This window comes from Taudactylus pleione, unplaced genomic scaffold (assembly GCF_031769625.1).
Source record: "Taudactylus pleione unplaced genomic scaffold, aTauple2 ptg000627l, whole genome shotgun sequence".
NCBI classification, from domain to species: Eukaryota; Metazoa; Chordata; class Amphibia; order Anura; family Myobatrachidae; genus Taudactylus; species Taudactylus pleione.
In genome coordinates, this window is record NW_028285029.1 from 3,107,239 (window position 1) to 3,125,855 (window position 18,617).

Below are 18,617 nucleotides of genomic sequence, written 5' to 3' on the forward strand. Positions count from 1 at the left end.
GTTATAGGAGCATTAAGAGGGCCAGATCTTTTACACTTGAAACTGACAGAGAAAATCTGATTTTTGGAACTACCATAAGGACTGAAGATAATGAGGTGACAAGGTTGGTGGGAGATTTCTGCCAAGAATGGAGAAACATAAGGGACACTATACAAAAAACATTGGCACATACTACATCTGGACAAGGATTTGACGACAATAATAGGAGCCAGGGTCTCACTGAGTTGGAGAAGAGCTCACAAATTATGAGACCAACTTACTCAGAGTAATTTTAAACATACAAATGATATACCATCTAGAATAAAAGGCTCATACCCATGCGGATCATGCAAAGCATGTCTCTATATGACCAAGACAAAAGAAGTGACAGCTAAATATGGTCATGACATGAAAATCATGAACTAGATCAACTAAAGAACTAAAGGTGTAATTTATTGTGTCACATGCGACTGCAATATGAAATACATAGGCATGACAACGAGAATGCTACAACAACGCATTTTAGAACATGTGGGCAATGTGAGAAATGCTGCCTCAGATCTTGCCAAGTTTAAACAGCTGACAGTGGTAGCTAAACATTTCTATCAAAAACACAATGGAAATTTGAAAAATCTCAAGGCTTTTGGTCTTGAGCAAGTACGTTTAGGGATAAGAGGTGGCGATCTAACACAAGAACTCTTAAGGCGTGAGAGTTTTTGGACTTTTAGATTGGGAGCTCTCTCTCCGGGGGGGGTATAAAAGAGTAAAAAGAAAATCAACTAAGAGGTTTCCGATAAATCTAATATCTTTGTCTCTAAATATAATTGTTGCGCACATAAAATTAAAAACATTATGAAAAAGAATTCTAAGATTTTACTAATGGATCCTCTCTTGAAATTAGAGGTTGTATCGGGTCCGATGGTTGTTTTTAAATGAGCGAATAATCTAAAGAATATACTTGCCCCGAGCTTCTTTAAGAACAAGATTAGGAATACAGATAAGGATAAGAAAAAAGTCACTAATAAAATATCCAATAATATTATTCAATCAGATGGTCATAATTTATTTGATTTATCTACTAGAATTATTGGGTGTTATAGGTGCGGTCATACTCGTTGTATTACCTGTAATCATATTAGACATAGTACTATGACCTTTATGGGCAAAGATTCTGATAGGAGGTTTCCAATTAAGTCCTTTATAAATTGTAAGAGCACTTATATTACCTATTTATTACAATGTTCGTGCAAATTACAATATATTGGACGCACCATTAGGTCTCTCAAGACAAGGTTCTGTGAGCATAGGAGGAACATTATGAATGATTATTAGAGACACAGTGTTCCTAGACATTTTAATGTAGTTCATGCTAAGGATCCAGGGTCTTTGACCATTGTTGGTATCAAGTCTATAGCACCAACACCAAGAGGGGGCGATAGATATCGCAGATTGTATATGAGAGAGGCATTCTGGATACATATATTGCGCACCATGTGTCCAGATGGCCTAAATGAGACAATAGATATGGAGTTTTGAACAGATATATAGTCCAGATCATTGGTGTCATACTCTGTTTATGTTATTCTACATTTGTGGGGTTTATTAATTGTAATTTTTATATATATTTTTTATGATGTTTTTGTTGTTCATTTAAATGTACATTTATTTATTTTTATATATTATTTTCTTGTGCAGGCTTATTTGTTTTGTATATGTACAATGTGTACTTCATATTTATAGTATTTGAAGTATATTCTAAACTGAGAATGTATTATTTTATTATTTATTATTTTTTAGAGCCAGCTATTTGTGTCCTTAAAGATCCATCACTTTTTGTGTCTGTATATAACTTTTAATTAAGGGTTTTCAGCTGTATATCTATGGTATTTAGCTTGAGAATGCTAGCCACACTGATGGACTGAATTATCACTAATTGATTAATCGGATTCCCTTTAAAATGGCCCTCTGCTTGGGAGGGATTTTATCTTCTCTGCCTTTTGAAAAAACCCCTGGCAAGGGGAAGAAACGCGTCAAGGATTCAGCTGACTGCAGTATTCAAACACCTATTGTGTGGTATTTCTGGATTTACACACTTCAATTACTGGCGGCAGTTGCCGTATTATACATCAGTATTTGTGCTTGGATACATCTGCGGCCACACATGTGGAGTCAGTAGTTGTCACTTTGTTTCATCTTTCCAGAGTCTGCATGCTGAGGTGAACACTCTGCACATTGTCTCATCATCCCTGGTTCCCATAGTCCGGTCAGGAGCCACTGGAGCAGTGCGACACAGCCTTACAGTCCGGTCGGGAGCCACCGGAGCAGCGCGACCTTGCCTCTCAGGTCAGTCGGGAGCCGCCAGAGCGGTGCCACCCTGCCTTACAGTCTGGTCGGGAGCTGCCACAGCGGCACGACCTAGCCACACACATTGGCTGCACTACCATTTTGGGAAACCCAGACAGGGTAAGGATTTGGGGAGCTCGTTCCAGCCTACAAACTAGTGGGATTAAGCATTCAATTTGAGGTTGTTAGGAGTATCTCTGGCTCTAGAGTCTGCATCCTTATCAATTTTCATTTTATCATAGGATTTATTCATCCATTTAAGACATCCCTTCTATGTGCTAGCAGGTTCTGTTTTTGGACACGTTTTTCATCTAGTATCAGAATCACTCACTATGCATTACAGGTGATAACGGATGCTGGGAATATAGATAAATGCCTAATTTCCAGCTTCATTTAATCAGAAGTCCTATGTACTGTCACAGTGCAAAATTGGTATGTCGACTTGGATGCAACAACATATTTAGTCATTTTTTTCTATATTGTACATTGACAGTATTTAGATATATTTGTTTGTTTTTTTCTTTTTATGTGTGTATATCTAATTGTATTATTGAACTGCAGTTCATTTATATATTCTTAATATATGTATAAATAAATTTTTATGATATATTTATCCAGACATGTGTTTTATGTATTGACATCAGCGCAGACACCTACTGTGTTGTTTATTTAATTTTTGTGTGAGGTCATTCTGCAGGAAATCCTCTGGTGTCAGCTGCAGGTGTTTATACTAGATAGTATCTGAACAAAAAGCGCGCCATATTTTCTTTTATACACCTTTTTGTTTCTGCATTGGTGCAGCAGATTTTGTTCAATATACTGTCAAGTTTTAGGTATTTGCATTTATATATATTTTATTGAGAGTAATTAGTTTGCATTATGTCATTGAATTGTTGTAAAGACAGATACAAGAGGAGACATGATTATTTTAATAGTCCTACTATAGAGATAGATAATGGGAATAATGAGAATCTTTTTAGATCCTTTTTTAAACTAGAGGATCATTTGAAGACAGCGACCTGTCATTGGCTTGATATGTGTATGCTGCAAAAATATATCAAGAATAAAATTATACCTAGAGGTCTAAGAGTCTTCAAGAGGTCCTCTTTTCAAGATGATACTGAATTTAGTGCAAAGTGGGATAGTATCCTTGATTTATGCTCAGTTTCACTGATGAAGCTTTTAGTGGAAATAGAGATAATAAGAACGAATTTAGAATCTCAAAAAGATCACCCTCTCTTTCAAGAAAGGGATTGTTTAACCAATCAGCGGGTTGAGAAATTTGAAAAAGACATAATTGATAGAAAAAATGCTAAATATATTTGAGATAGTAGAGACTATCAAAACAATATGGTTAGAACATATAACAAACACCCACACCCAGGACCTAGATGGGACCACAAGTATTTATCTAGGGACCAATTAGATTCAGGTAAATTTCCTTCACCTAAGATCAAAACTCCAGCTAGGTCTGGTTGGAAAAGTACCAAACCCAGAGTATCTATATGGGAAGAAAATAGAGTAGTAAGACCCAAGACCAGTTTTTCTCAGAGAAACGGGCCGCCGGTTTTTCATCCACATCAGGAAAGGGATCTGAATTATCAGAGCCTGAAACCCGTATCCAACCTATTAATGAGGAACAGGTATTATCCTCTTCAAGCTGCGACACCAAAAAGAAGAAGAAATTCAGGGTTAGAGGAGTCAGAGGAGGACGTGTGGTTTCAAAAAGAAAGAAAATACTCCAGGGGTCCAAAGACAGAGGCTATTCAAGAGCTGTAATTAATTTATCCTCTAAAGTACTTTCTGAGGAACATATGAATTTATTGAGTAGGGGTCTCAAATTTGCCCTGTCATCAAAACCTAATTTTTTTGAATTATTTGTAGAGTTAAATCGATATGTACGAAGTTTATGTCGCAAAAGATATTTTGCCAATAAAAGACTTAAAAAGTCAGATGTGGCATGTGATCCAGTTATTTTGGACAAAGAGGATGAGGAGGCTGTTTTTATTTTAGAAGAGTTATTGTTGGAACAGGACTCTACATTGGAAGAGATTCCTGTCTATGATGTTAACTGTCTTGGGAATACTTCCAAATTTGTGAACAAATCTAAGTTTTTTCCTTTACAATACAAGAACTCCTGTATAGACACGTTCTATAGGAAGACTTTGGAGAACTTTAGGATGATGTGTGAGAGAGAACAGGAGATTTTTAAGTACAAACAGAATCTTTCCCATCAAGAATTAGCAGCAATGAAAGAACTTTCTTCAGATTCTACGATTATTATTAAGTCAGTGGACAAGGGGGGATCGGTAGTGATACAAGATGTTGAGGATTATCTAAAGGAAGCTGTGTGGCTCCTTTATGATAAGACCTATTATCACACCCTCCCCCAAAATCTAACCATTTGTTTTCAGAATAAATTAAAAATGTTGTTGGATGAGGCATTGACTGATGGTATAATTTCCAGAAAGGAATTAGATTTTTTATTTCCCATTCACCCAATCATTTCCACTTATTATCACCTTCTGAAGGTACACAAAGATTTATCTTGTCCACTGGGTCGTCCTATAATTTCTGGTGTTGGGTCACTCACAGCCAATTTATCATTTTATGTTGATCACTTTCTACAACCTCACGCTGCTTCTCTTAGATCACATCTCAGAGATACCACTGACTTTTTGAATTGTCTATCAGATATAAAATGGAAATCTAGTTATTTACTCCTGACCTGTGATGTAAGTTCCCTCTATACCAATATCCCACATGAGGGTGGTATAGAGGCCACAGGATTCTATTTGATGAGAGATGATGTGGTCTCAAAGAGGCTGCATGATTTTATTTTGTCATCAATTTCATTTATTATCAAACACAATTATTTTTTGTTTGATCACCAATTTTATTTACAGCGCACCAGCACCGCGATGGGGACCTGGTTCGCACCGAGTTTTGCTAACCTCTATATGGGTCGATTTGAAGATGCATATATATGGGGTGGCAGATTCGGTGAGAACCTGGTCCTCTATCGATGATTTTTAGATGATTTATTTTTCATTTGGGAGGGGGATGAGGAGTCTGCTTCTGAGTTTATTAGTTATTTGAATTCTAATGATTTTAATCTTAAATTCACCAGCACTTGTCACTCCCAAACTATCACCTTTCTGGACATTAGGCTAGATATAATAGAGAATTGTATACACACATGTACATATCGGAAGGAAGTTGATTCTTATAACTATATAGATTACCATAGTAATCATAATAAGAAATGGTTGGAGAATATTCCATCAGGACAATTGCGACGTAGTCGTCGCAATTGTTCTAATAATAAATCTTATTAGTAACAAGCTGCTACTTTGGTAAAAGTGTTTAAAGGAAAAAATTACCCTGAAACGATACTACATAGGGCAATTAATTCAGTGTCAAAATTAAATAGAACTGATTTATTAGGTTTAGTGGGTAGAGGTGATAATAGTAAAAAGAAAATCAACAGAGAGGTTTCAGATAAATCTAATATCTTTGTCTCTAAATATAATTGTTGCGCACATAAAATTAAAAACATTATGAAAAAGAATTCTAAGATTTTACTAATGGATCCTCTCTTGAAATTAGAGGTTGTATTGGGTCCGATGGTTGTTTTTAAAAGAGCGAATAATCTAAAGAATATACTTGCCCCGAGCTTCTTTAAGAACAAGATTAGGAATACAGATAAGGATAAGAAAAAAGTCACTAATAAAACATCCAATAATATTATTCAATCAGATGGTCATAATTTATTTGATTTATCTACTAGAATTATTGGGTGTTATAGGTGCGGTCATACTCATTGTATTACCTGTAATCATATTAGACATAGTACTATGACCTTTATGGGCAAAGATTCTGATAGGAGGTTTCCAATTAAGTCCTTTATAAATTGTAAGAGCACTTATATTACCTATTTATTACAATGTTCGTGCAAATTACAATATATTGGACGCACCATTAGGTCTCTCAAGACAAGGTTCTGTGAGCATAGGAGGAACATTATGAATGGTTATTAGAGACACAGTGTTCCTAGACATTTTAATGTAGTTCACGCTTTGACCATTGTTGGTATCGAGTCTATAGCACCAACACCAAGAGGGGGCGATAGATATCGCAGATTGTATATGAGAGAGGCATTCTGGATACATATATTGCGCACCATGTGTCCAGATGGCCTAAATGAGACAATAGATATGGAGTTTTGAACAGATATATAGTCCAGATCATTGGTGTCATACTCTGTTTATGTTATTCTACATTTGTGGGGTTTATTAATTGTAATTTTTATATATATTTTTTATGATGTTTTTGTTGTTCATTTAAATGTACATTTATTTATTTTTATATATTATTTTCTTGTGCAGGCTTATTTGTTTTGTATATGTACAATGTTTACTTTATATTTATAGTATTTGAAGTATATTTTGAACTGAGAATTTATTATTTTATTATTATTTATTATTTTTTAGAGCCAGCTATTTGTGTCCTTATAGATCCATCTCTTTTTGTGTCTGTATATAACTTTTAATTAAGGGTTTTCAGCTGTATATCTATGGTATTTAGCTTGAGAATGCTAGCCACACTGATGGACTGAATTATCACTAATTGATTAATCGGATTCCCTTTAAAAAGGCCCTCTGCTTGGGAGAGATTTTTTCTTCTCTGCCTTTTGAAAAAACCCCTGGCAAGGGGGAGAAACACGTCAAGGATTCAGCTGACTGCAGTCTATAAACACCTATTGTGTGGTATTTCTGGATTTACACACTTCAATTACTGGCGGCAGTTGCCGTATTATACATCAGTATTTGTGCTTGGATACATCTGCGGCCACACATGTGGAGTCAGCAGTTGTCACTTTGTTTCATCTTTCCAGAGTCTGCATGCTGAGTTGAACTCTCCGCACATTGTCTCATCATCCCTGGTTCCCATAGTCCGGTCGCAAGCCACCGGAGCAGCGCGACCTAGCCTCTCAGGTCAGTCAGGAGCCGCCGGAGCAGCACCACCCTATCTTACAGTCTGGTCGGGAGCTGCCGCAGCGGCGCGACCTAGCCACACACATTGGCTGCACTACCATTTTGGGGAACCCTGACAGGGTAAGGATTTGGGGAGCTCGTTCCAGCCTACAAACTAGTGGGATTAAGGATTCAATTTGAGGTTGTGAGGAGTATCTCTGGCTCCAGAGTCTGCAACCTTATCAATTTTCATTTTATCATAGGATTTATTCATCCGTTTAAGACATCCCTTCTATGTGCTAGCAGGTTCTGTTTTTGGACACGTTTTTCATCTAGTATCAGAATCACTCACTATGCATTACAGGTGATAATGGATGCTGGGAATATAGATAATTGCCTAATTTCCAGCTTCATTTAATCAGAAGTCCTATGTACTGTCACAGTGCAATATTAGTATGTCGACTTGGATGCAACAACATATTTAGTCATTTTTTTCTATATTGTACATTGACAGTATTTAGATATATTTGTTTGTTTTTTTCTTTTTATGTGTGTATATCTAATTGTATTATTGAACTGCAGTTCATTTATATATTCTTAATATATGTATAAATAAATTTTTATGATATATTTATCCAGACATGTGTTTTATGTATTGACATCAGCACAGACACCTACTGTGTTGTTCATTTAATCTCCGGGGGGGGGGCTGAATGAATACATCAACTACAGTCCCTTTCTTTAAATTCTAATCTTTGAATACTATGTGGTTGCCTTGTCCAATATCAATATATTACTTTTCCTATTGAATTCCCCTTGGGATGATATTCATTAGGGCAGTTTGTGTTCAATATTACTCCCAATACATGTATATAGCATGTTCACTGATTGTGATAAGATATTTTACCTGACATTAGGAGCATGAAAATTAGCTCTATGGTATTGTGTTTTGTAATATACTAGGTCACATCTATCTATATGGGGAGTTAGTTTATGAATATTAATATATGAGAAACTTATATAAGGCACTCAATTTGTGATTATTATAAGCCCCCTTCAGAGATTTGTTATGAATGTATTTCAAGTTGTTTATTATTGAGTAATAGTGAATTTACAGCTGCTTTTACTATATCAACAAATTGAATGTTTCATTATGATTGACACACATTTATTAATTATTGAATTTATTCCAAGTCTATTTACCTATGAGGCAGCCATATGCTCTCTAAGTTCCAAGAAATTTTGGATAACATACAGTTATGCTGCATTTCCTCTTAGTAAATATTAAACTCATTTAGAATGTGTAGGCAGTGCAATATGTTTAGTTACAATGTATATACATGGTGTTTGAGCTATGGGTATGATTAATCCACTAGTTTCTATCATTACCTTTGAATTAACAAATTGTCCTAATCACTCTTTGAACCGTTTTATCACTATGTTAATTAATGATGACATCTACTGAGTATGTTTTAATAACATTTAGTGGAACATAATTGTTTTTTTGTCCATTAAAATTATGAGTCTATACTTTATTTTATTTTGGATTATGATCACTTCCATTCCCTTTAGTGTCTCTGTCTTAAGATATATATATATATATATATATATATATATATATATATATATAGACTGCAAAAGTTCGTCACTCAGTGAAAGCAGCGAGGTACGGGGTGCCGTCCTAAATGAAAACTATAGACACGATGTTACTCCTATGGGCGGTATGCCTGCCGCTCTGTCCCTTCAGCACCTTTTCACCTACACAGCTCCCTATTTAAGGTAAGCCCCAGTCACTTTGAGTTTTGTTACTATATGTACAGTCCTGACGAAAAGGTCTGCGGACCTTGAAACATTGACATATTGCTGTACCGCCTTTGCATCATGTTATAAGTATATACACTTTTCTTTCTATTTTTCTACAAGGGAGTGCCTCCTGTGTTTTGTTTTCTTCCCCTGGGGGTTGCCATACTGCCCATAGGAGTAACACCGTGTCTATATATATATATATATATATATATGGGCACATGGACATCCCATAATCAAGGATTTATATGGCATCTAGTACCGCCCTCAATTACTACTGCTATCAGTGAATGGCACTATAATGGATTACATTTGTGTTAATTCAATCACCAGGGTTACCTACTGGGAGCTGGAGAAGTTTGAAACTGACCACATCTGATTGGTCTGTTTTCTCCTTAAAGAAAGGGATTCCCCAGGCATATGTCACAATGATGTGACCAAGCCCCTTTGAGTGCGAAACGTACGTCATCATGAGGCAATAGAACGAGGTCAGTGGGCGGAGCGGCTGGGAACCATCCTGTGAAGTCGCATGGTAGAAGTCTCCCACTGCTCTCACTGCTCCAACCTGTCCCTCGCTGATACACACATACAGATCTCCACTTGCTGAATTTACACATACTGATTAGCAGCTCCCTGGATGGGTGATCTTTATCCATTACATGAGCTAAGTATATGGCATTGTGGATACCACTGCTTCTAACCACTATATATTCTCCACACAGACGTGCAAGTTTGTTACTTTGTATCTGGTTTAGGGCTCTGTGTGTTTTTTTGGTATCATGATACAGAAAAATCCCCCGGAGGATAATACTATGCATGTCATCTAGCAGTCTGGCACTGTTTATAACTTGGCAAGCACTGTATGTATATTTTCTCACCTTACATGCTTGCTTATGGATTAAATCCAGGAGAGGCTTTTTTGCAACTGTTTGGTAATTATACATGCTGAATAGCAGCCCCCTGGATGGGTGGTTATTACCCACAGCATTAGCTAAGTATTTGGCAGTGTGGTTACCACTGTGTTACAGTGTTGCATATTCTCTGTGCAGAAGTGCGAGCTTGCAACTTTGTATCTGATTTTAGAACTCTATGACTTAGTATTGTGACACAAGGTCTCCGGAGGTTAATACTATGCATGTCATCTAGCAGTCTAGTATCTGTTACACAATCTTTACAAGTACTGAATGTACCTTGTCATTCTGTATGCTTGCTTATGGTTTAAACCTAGGGGAAATGTTAATTGCTGGCAGGGGTAAATTTTTCTGTACGCTGAACCAACTATAGTTCTGGAAAGTCAGATTAGTCTTTCATATAGGCAAGCAATTATGCACTGTGATTTATCTCTGCTATTTTCTGTCTAATGGTATATGACATATATGCGGAGATTGTGCTGTGATTGGTTCATGTGCAATCATACTCCTGAGCAAGCATGCCTAACTGTTATTAAAAGCTATTCATTTTCATTATGCATGCATTTTAGGGATTTATGATCACTCTAGGAATTACTAAGGATTGTTATAGATGTAAAGTTAAAGAAATTTGCTGATTTATGTACAAACTCTACACTATTCCCAGTCCCTATGTTATACCTACAGCTAGATTAGTGATGTATTATAACTAGGCAAACCTGGCTGTTTTTCTGTCAGTGTTTAGATTGATTTAGATTAATCTGCGGAACTCTGTGTGTGTCATTATTAAAGCCAATTAGGCACATAATTGATTCAATCATTTTATATTTGCATCGACAGACTGTAACTTTATGTTCAGTTTATGACTGTCACTTATATGTTAGATGTGAATGATGTTTGTCTTTTGTTTGTATCAACTATAATTTTATGTACTAATTTATTAAAAGTTAAGTTTTAATTTAAAACTATTTTTCATAGCATTGCCCCAAAAAACTAGTCTTCTTTCTCTCTGTGTCTATTACAGTTTATAGACAGCGCAAAGTCCAAACAAGCAATGAGTATATAATTGACACTCTTTTAACCATACAATGTTGAGGAGTTCAGAGAAAAATGACTAATTTTCAATACAACCTTTTGTCATGTTCAACACTATGAACATATATTTGTAAAATAGTTCTAAAATTAATTACTACTGATATAAAATTATACCCCAAAAGTTTCATCTATTTGGTAGAATATGCTGCAACTGCCACAACTACAACTGTGTTTAGATTAATATTTAATTGAACAAGCTGAACTCTGCAGTGGTCATATGATCATAAGTTTGTGATTAGCTGGGGGGTTTAATTAGACAGGGAGAGGTTAGACTCCATCCCAGTGTAGGGATAGCCATCAGTGGGGTGTCCATTAAATGTTACCATCTATGAACCTGTAAGACACTTAGGAGCTCATTCAGACCTGGTAGCTAAGCTCCGCTGTCTCGCTGGCTAAAGGGGCCAGGTATGAAAATCCCACAATCACTCTGACAGGCTTAAGGATGCCCTCTATGTATTTGAGAGTGAACGCAGTGAGCACACACCTGAGCATAAGGATGACCATTTTCACTCTTAGCACACATCATCTCCAGTAAGTGTGTGAATAATTGGGAACATTGAGTGCCATTGGAGCTGCTCACAGCACTTGTGATAGCCTTACCCCACTGCAAGTAGTGTGATCAGTTAAGCCAGAAATACAGCCAAGCCATGTGTGGAATGATGCTACTTTGCTAATTATGCATTCCCATTAAACTCAGTTTTCACAGTCAGACACGCCTGCATTCACAGAACCACTCCCCCATTCACGAGCTCCTTCCCCTGTTATCCCACCACAAATGGGATTGTCACTCAAAATAGAATAGGACATAGTGGCAGTTTGAGGTTCTTGATCAGAGGGGTAACCAAATAAACAGACAGCTGTGGAGAGACACCTCCAGTGGTCCGGTGAGAGCATCGAGGGAGCACTGCTGCAGCCACTTAGTTCTGACAGGAGGCGGGTCTGAGGTGAGACTGGGAGGCATCACAGAACTTCGGCTCTGATTGAAGGCAAGGATGGTCAGTGAATCTGATTAACATAGCCCAGTCAGCAGCAGGTCACTAGTCTGCCACTTTTGAATTAAACAGCTGAGTTGTGTAAGTAGAATTTCAGCTTAGAGGAGGAGATGATTGCAGACCTATAAGCGCTTATTATAGTTACCATATTTACAATCTGCAAACATTGTTTACTTTCAATCAGAAGAGGCTACTAGGACATTACTAGGAAATTATTTCTGCCAAAGAGGGGAAGTTGAGGGACATAGCACTTTCAAGAGATTTTCAGCTATCAATATTACCTCATTCCAGTGTTGATAGATAGAGCAGAGGAAGTTGGAAGATCATTGGGCCAGGTCTTAAAGAGAGTGGATCGATACTTTCACTAAAAGCCAAGAGAGAATTATATGGTATTTATATTGATGTGTTGCCTACCACTAATTTATTAATCTGTTACCAATTACCTGAGAGTGATATGTAAATTATATTGTCAGAAATTTAATGACTTATTATTCTGGCGATCCTGCACTACATGTATATTATTATAGACTGTCAGTTCTTGAATTTACTCTCTCCTGGTGTATCCAATATATCATCCACAATATAATGATTACATCATCTACTGGAGGAAGAAGTTTCATTTCAGCCAAATTCAAGATCAATACAGTACTTACATTATAAGTTTTGGGAATATTTTTCAGCAAAGGGATAATGAGATCAATCATACTATTTCATCTGAATTAGCTCAACAGCTACGCAGACAGTGAAGTAGTATTGTAAGGAATGTAAATAGGGAGAATGAAACTTCCTTTTCCGAGTGAGAATTGCCAAATATAGTCTCACTAGTATAAACATTGGACACACACAACTGTGATTATCGTATTGCATGTATATACTGCAAGGCATTGTATGAGATAGGATAGTTTTATGTACACATATTTTATTAGAAGTCTTGCAATGTCAGTATTAACATATTGATTTCAATTGTATATTAGTAATGTATGTTTCATTTGCTCAATTGTATCGTCTGTTACACTTTCTGCAAGATATACAAATTAACCTATATTTATATTAGCATAGAATGGGTATTTACCTAAGGATGAAGAGCCCTGTTTGGTAGTAGTAATGGATCTGCCAAAAAAATGACATGTTGTAACTAAATGGGTATTATTATCGATAAATCATTTTATTTCAATTTACAACTGTACACCATAATCCTCTGGGTTTTCCCAAGCTGACCGATGAACACATATACAAACTAGCTTGGGTGGAGGCACTTATAGAATTTCCCCAGAGGGTGGCTTACAGACCCATTGGTGATTACAATTGATGGCACAAAAACTATATATGGTGTACTATAAATTGTTTGCACCCCAATGATGGCCATCACTACTGTGGTCGCGGTGGGCCATGGGAAAATCAAAACTGGATATGTGGCTTAGTGGCTGCCAGGGGGTGGGGCTAAGTTCCATACTGTCAAGGGAAAAACATTAGCACCCACTCATTCATCGATGATGGAGAACAATTGTTTCTCTACCATCAATGGCCAAAATAGTTAACATTTGGTGGCCTCTATTGATGTTTTGAAATCATTGCTGGTCGATGACCATCCCTATGCCAGTGAAAGTTCCTGCTACAGTGTTAACTGCCTTTCCACCTCTGATTCAATTAATTGCTTAACTTGTTGTGTTCTCAGCTATTCCATTTTGATTACAATGCTCTTCTGCCTCCTATGGCCCTTGTAAAGTTATGAAAAACTGTCTATCTACAGCACTTGGGTTTGTATTATGTATTTGGCTTCAGTTAGAATAGATTTGTATTTACATTGTTTTTTATAACCTGGCAATCATTTATAATTTACACTGCCACTTCTGAACCACTATGTTTGTGAATTATGTTCATAATAAATATTCAAATTTGTACTGCCACAAGATGCTGCAAGAGGGCATCTCACTATTCATAAGATCGACCATGATGTTAGCATAAAGATGCAGACTTGGCCCTCAGAATCAAGCCTATTGTGCTCCATACAAGATGCACTGAATATGGAAAAATACACTTGTCTTCTGAAAATCAATAAAAATGAATCAATGTAACACATGAATTGAAATGAATTGAAATGTAACACATGACAGAGACAATGTCCTCTTATTTTGACAATTTACAAACATCACATCTGGTCCAATTAGCACTAGTGAAGAGAATAATAAAGAGTTGGCTCTAACCCAGGATTTAAAAAGTATCAATATTTTGTAGTGACTGTCTTATGTTACAATTTTCAACATGCACAGAACAACTCTGATCCAAGAAATGGATTTACCAAGTATTTGTGCAGAGAAAATTTGAAAACTAAAATGTGCACCGTTGTTTGTTCAAACATGTTCCCCTGTAGTATTAAAAAACAATATTACAGTTTTAAACACGTTTATGAAAATAAAACTGTTATAATTGATTATTATGTCAACTATCTATATATTAATGTTCTTTTTAGATCAGTTATGGAGCAAGAGATCCTCTGCTGAGTGACAGAATGATTTATCCACATTTTTTTCGAACAATTCACAATGACAAGATGCAATTTTTGGCAATTGTAAAGTTATTGAAACTGTTTGGCAGGAACTGGGTTGTGATAATTTCATCAGATGATGACACTGGAGAGCAGGAGCTCCAACAGCTGAGCAGGGAGTTAATCACTCATGGGATATGTATTGAATTTAGGTTAAATATGGTTAATATTGATGACAATTTTAAAACTTCATTAATGGAGAATATTTCTCATTTTACTGCTGAGATTATAATAATTTGTGGCACATATGCCATGCACTTTTTACATTTTATCCACAGAATAGGTCAATTTATTGTCAATAAGACTTTTATTCTTACAGCTTCATGGTCATCATTGTTCAAAATTGCTTTTCACAAGAAATATGGAATATTCATTAATGGCAGCCTTGTGTTTTCACTTCCTGTATGTATTATCCCTAAGGTAGAAATATTTCTAAATTATGTCAGTCAATCAGTTCAATCAATTGATCCATTACTGGAGGATATCTGGATAACTCAATTTCACTGTTGGTCTAAACACCTTATTAAGAATTTGCTTATTCCAATTTTTATTAACATAACCCTTTGAAATTGCACTAATACGGATCTTCAAAGTCTTGACTATTATTATGAAGATCCAATGGCCTACCAAGTGTATAGTGCTGTTTATATTCTGGCTCAAGCTTTGCATGATATGTATTTATTTTTAAGCAATAATGGAATGAGAAACAAATATAAAGTAAATGAGAACCATGTGAGTTTATATGATGAGTGATTATCATTATTATTATTATTATTATTATTATTATTATTATTATTATTATTATTATATTACATTGCACTGAATAAACTCAACATACAATTAGTGTCACTATTTATTAAATCCGGAGTATATATGAATATGGATGTTTAAAATGAGACTCAGGTAAAAGGGTCAGCGAAACTTTAGTTTGGAAGAGATGCAGTTTGACTGATGCTGATAGAAAGATATGTTCACTTATAGGCAATAAGTAACAGTCACATACTCAGAAGGACTCACTAACATTGCACTTTGGAGCAAAATACAGTATGCAATAATTTATACAACCAATAAGGCACTAGTGTTCATTAGGGTAAATGTAATATGATTCAAGGTTGTAAAAAAATGTTCTCATTGGTAAAAAAACACATTTCACCCTGTTCAGGTCTTGTCTAGGGCACACACTGCAGGCTCTTCCTCCACCACCTCTACTAACTCAGCAGGGGACCCCTATTCCTAACTGCTGATCTGACCCCAAAATATCTTCCTACATGCATTCCTGCACCACAAAATGGACACACAAACACTGATCATTTATAAAATAAAGATGATTTACCACTTACTAGCACACACCACTAACACAGCTCACACTAAAACAGGTGTATTTAATGAGAAGAGAACCTAGTTCTACCATTGTGAACAATAATATGGATTCATTGTTTTGGGACTTAGAGAAAACTGATTAAAGAGATCAAATTACGGTGGGAAATTAAAGCAATTGAGCATTTCCTCAAAGTTTATAGGGTATCTAGAAGACAAAGATTGATAATAAAATCTCACTTTTGGTACAGATAATGCCAAATTGATAGAGGAATGGGATAAAGTTCTAAATGATTGCACTGTCAATTTGAATAATTTAATTATTAAAGAAAAAAGAAAAACTGCACTTTTATTGAAAATAACTTTAAAACAATGAGTCCCTTATTAATGAACATAAGGAAAGAAATTCAAAATCTTCTGAATAAGAAAAATTAGAGAAGTGAAGGTCATGAGAAATAATGATAGACAGGATTATGAAAAAAATTAAAAGTTGGTCCAGCACAAGACTAGAGATCCCAGTGCTCTTTATACAAGGCCCAACCAACAAGCATGGAATAGAATGAGCCACAAGTTTAGAACCACATATAACAACCAACAAGGTAAGAGCCCCCCAAATAAAATCTACTGGGTTCATAAGGCAAAATCAATTTTTTTATCCCCCACACTGGTCAGTCCTTTCAGGGTTCTGAACCGAAAAAAAACAGGAAGAATTTGAAATCATATCTGGAATAGATTCGTTAACAGCATCTTTTTCAGAATATGTGGAAGTGTTCTTTGGTCACCATGTTAAGAAACGTATCACCTACTTGAAAGACATGACTACTGTAATAAATTGTATAAAGAACAGAGAAAGGAAAAGGCTTTTATCTGGTCCACCATAGATGTACAATCACTATATTCATGTGTCCGGCTACATCTTTGCAGATCTCACTACAAATGTGTGCACAAATCGGGATATGTAATTAGCCGCAGCAGCATATGCTATGGTACGCTATGGCAAAAGCAATCGCACCATGCAATCCTATGTAGGCATTGGTGCAAATGCAGTGCAAGTATCTGCTAATGGGTGCAGCAACGATGTAGTAGGACACATCTGTAACTCAAGAGCACATGGAAAAGGTATCTAAACCTGCAGGGAAATCCTGGAAAGGGACCCAGACCAAAACAGCTCCCATAAAGATTTTATATATATATTAATACATTTTAGCCTAACCCACAATAATTGAAAGTTTTCAGATCAATTATATCTTCAAACCTGTGGGACACATGAGCACAGTGTTTGCACCTAGCTATGCAAACATCTAAATGGGATGTAGGAGAATAATTAAATGTATTCTATTAACTCATACCTGGATAATGTATGTCTCTATAAACAACATATTAATGACATTGTTATTATATGGGAGAGGGATGAAGACATTTTAAAAAGTTAATTGACTAGATCCATAACAAAGATTATAATCTTAAATTGATGTATCACATCAGCAGATCTCAGGAAAAAAATTTGGATTTGATCCTCACAAGTGAAGGCAATGAAATAATCACTCAAATTTACATCAAAGATGTTACCACAAATCTTAAGCAGCACATCCACTTGCTGACCCAGGAAAGACAGTACAATTATAACATCATAATTGTACCATCGTTCCACATATCCTGCAGTGCCTTCAGTGAATGATAAGTCATTCAGTGTAGGCACCCTCCATCATCCCTGAACATGGTCAATCTGCTGTTATCAGCAGATTGACTAGCAGGTTTGAGCGATGAGCGATGTCAGAAATGGCCAGCGGGAGTGCACATCGCTGGTCATTTCCAACATTTTAGTGCCCGATTCATGCACATATTAATGAGTGATTGAACAATAATAATATCATTATCATTCAATCGCTCATTAAAATCGGCAAGGGGATGTGCGCCTTTAGTCTTTACTATAAAAGTGGCCATGCAAAACCCTGGAAAAATAAAATCCCCTACTCTAAATTCTATAGAATTAAGATGAATTGCAAGTAACTTGACATATACAAAGAACAAATTAACATCTATGCTACTAGATTCAGAAAAAGAGGATATCCCTAAGAGAATATTTCTATAGCCATCTACTGGAGTGAACAACTGAATAGACAGCAACTACTCTGCAAAACTAAGACTCAAGTTGATAAAGAAAAGACAGATGAGTTTGTTCCCTTTTTACACAATATAATTGTGAAGAAAATAGAATTAGAAAAACCGTCATCAAAAATGTTAATATTTTAGAAACGTATCCCATTCTGGCGAATATACTCAAATACAGAAACCTTAAGGAATTTCTAGCCCCTAGCAGGTGTAAGGAGAAGGACAGTGGAACCATTCAATACCCCATGGTAAAATGTGTTGAATTCTATAAATGAGGACATCACAATATCTGAAAACTTACACACCCCAACTGATGATAATTCCATAACTTTGATAACACAATGGAATATAAACTGAAGCACTTTACTAACTGTAATTATACCTGGTTTTTATATATATATATATATATATATATATATATATATATATATATATGAACAAAACAATAGGTGGGAACGGTGCCAGTAATAAATACAATAATTTAAGAGTGATAAACCATATAACAAAACCGTGTGAATTTCATGTAAACCAAGCCCTTTCTATATGG

The 18,617-nt window shown here is 35.9% G+C and overlaps 1 pseudogene; it reads left to right on the forward strand.

Annotated features, from left to right (window-relative positions):
* Positions 1–483: 483 nt before the first annotated feature.
* On the forward strand, positions 484–15,394 carry LOC148479267 (extracellular calcium-sensing receptor-like; annotated as a pseudogene).
* The last annotated feature ends 3,223 nt before the right edge of the window (positions 15,395–18,617 follow it).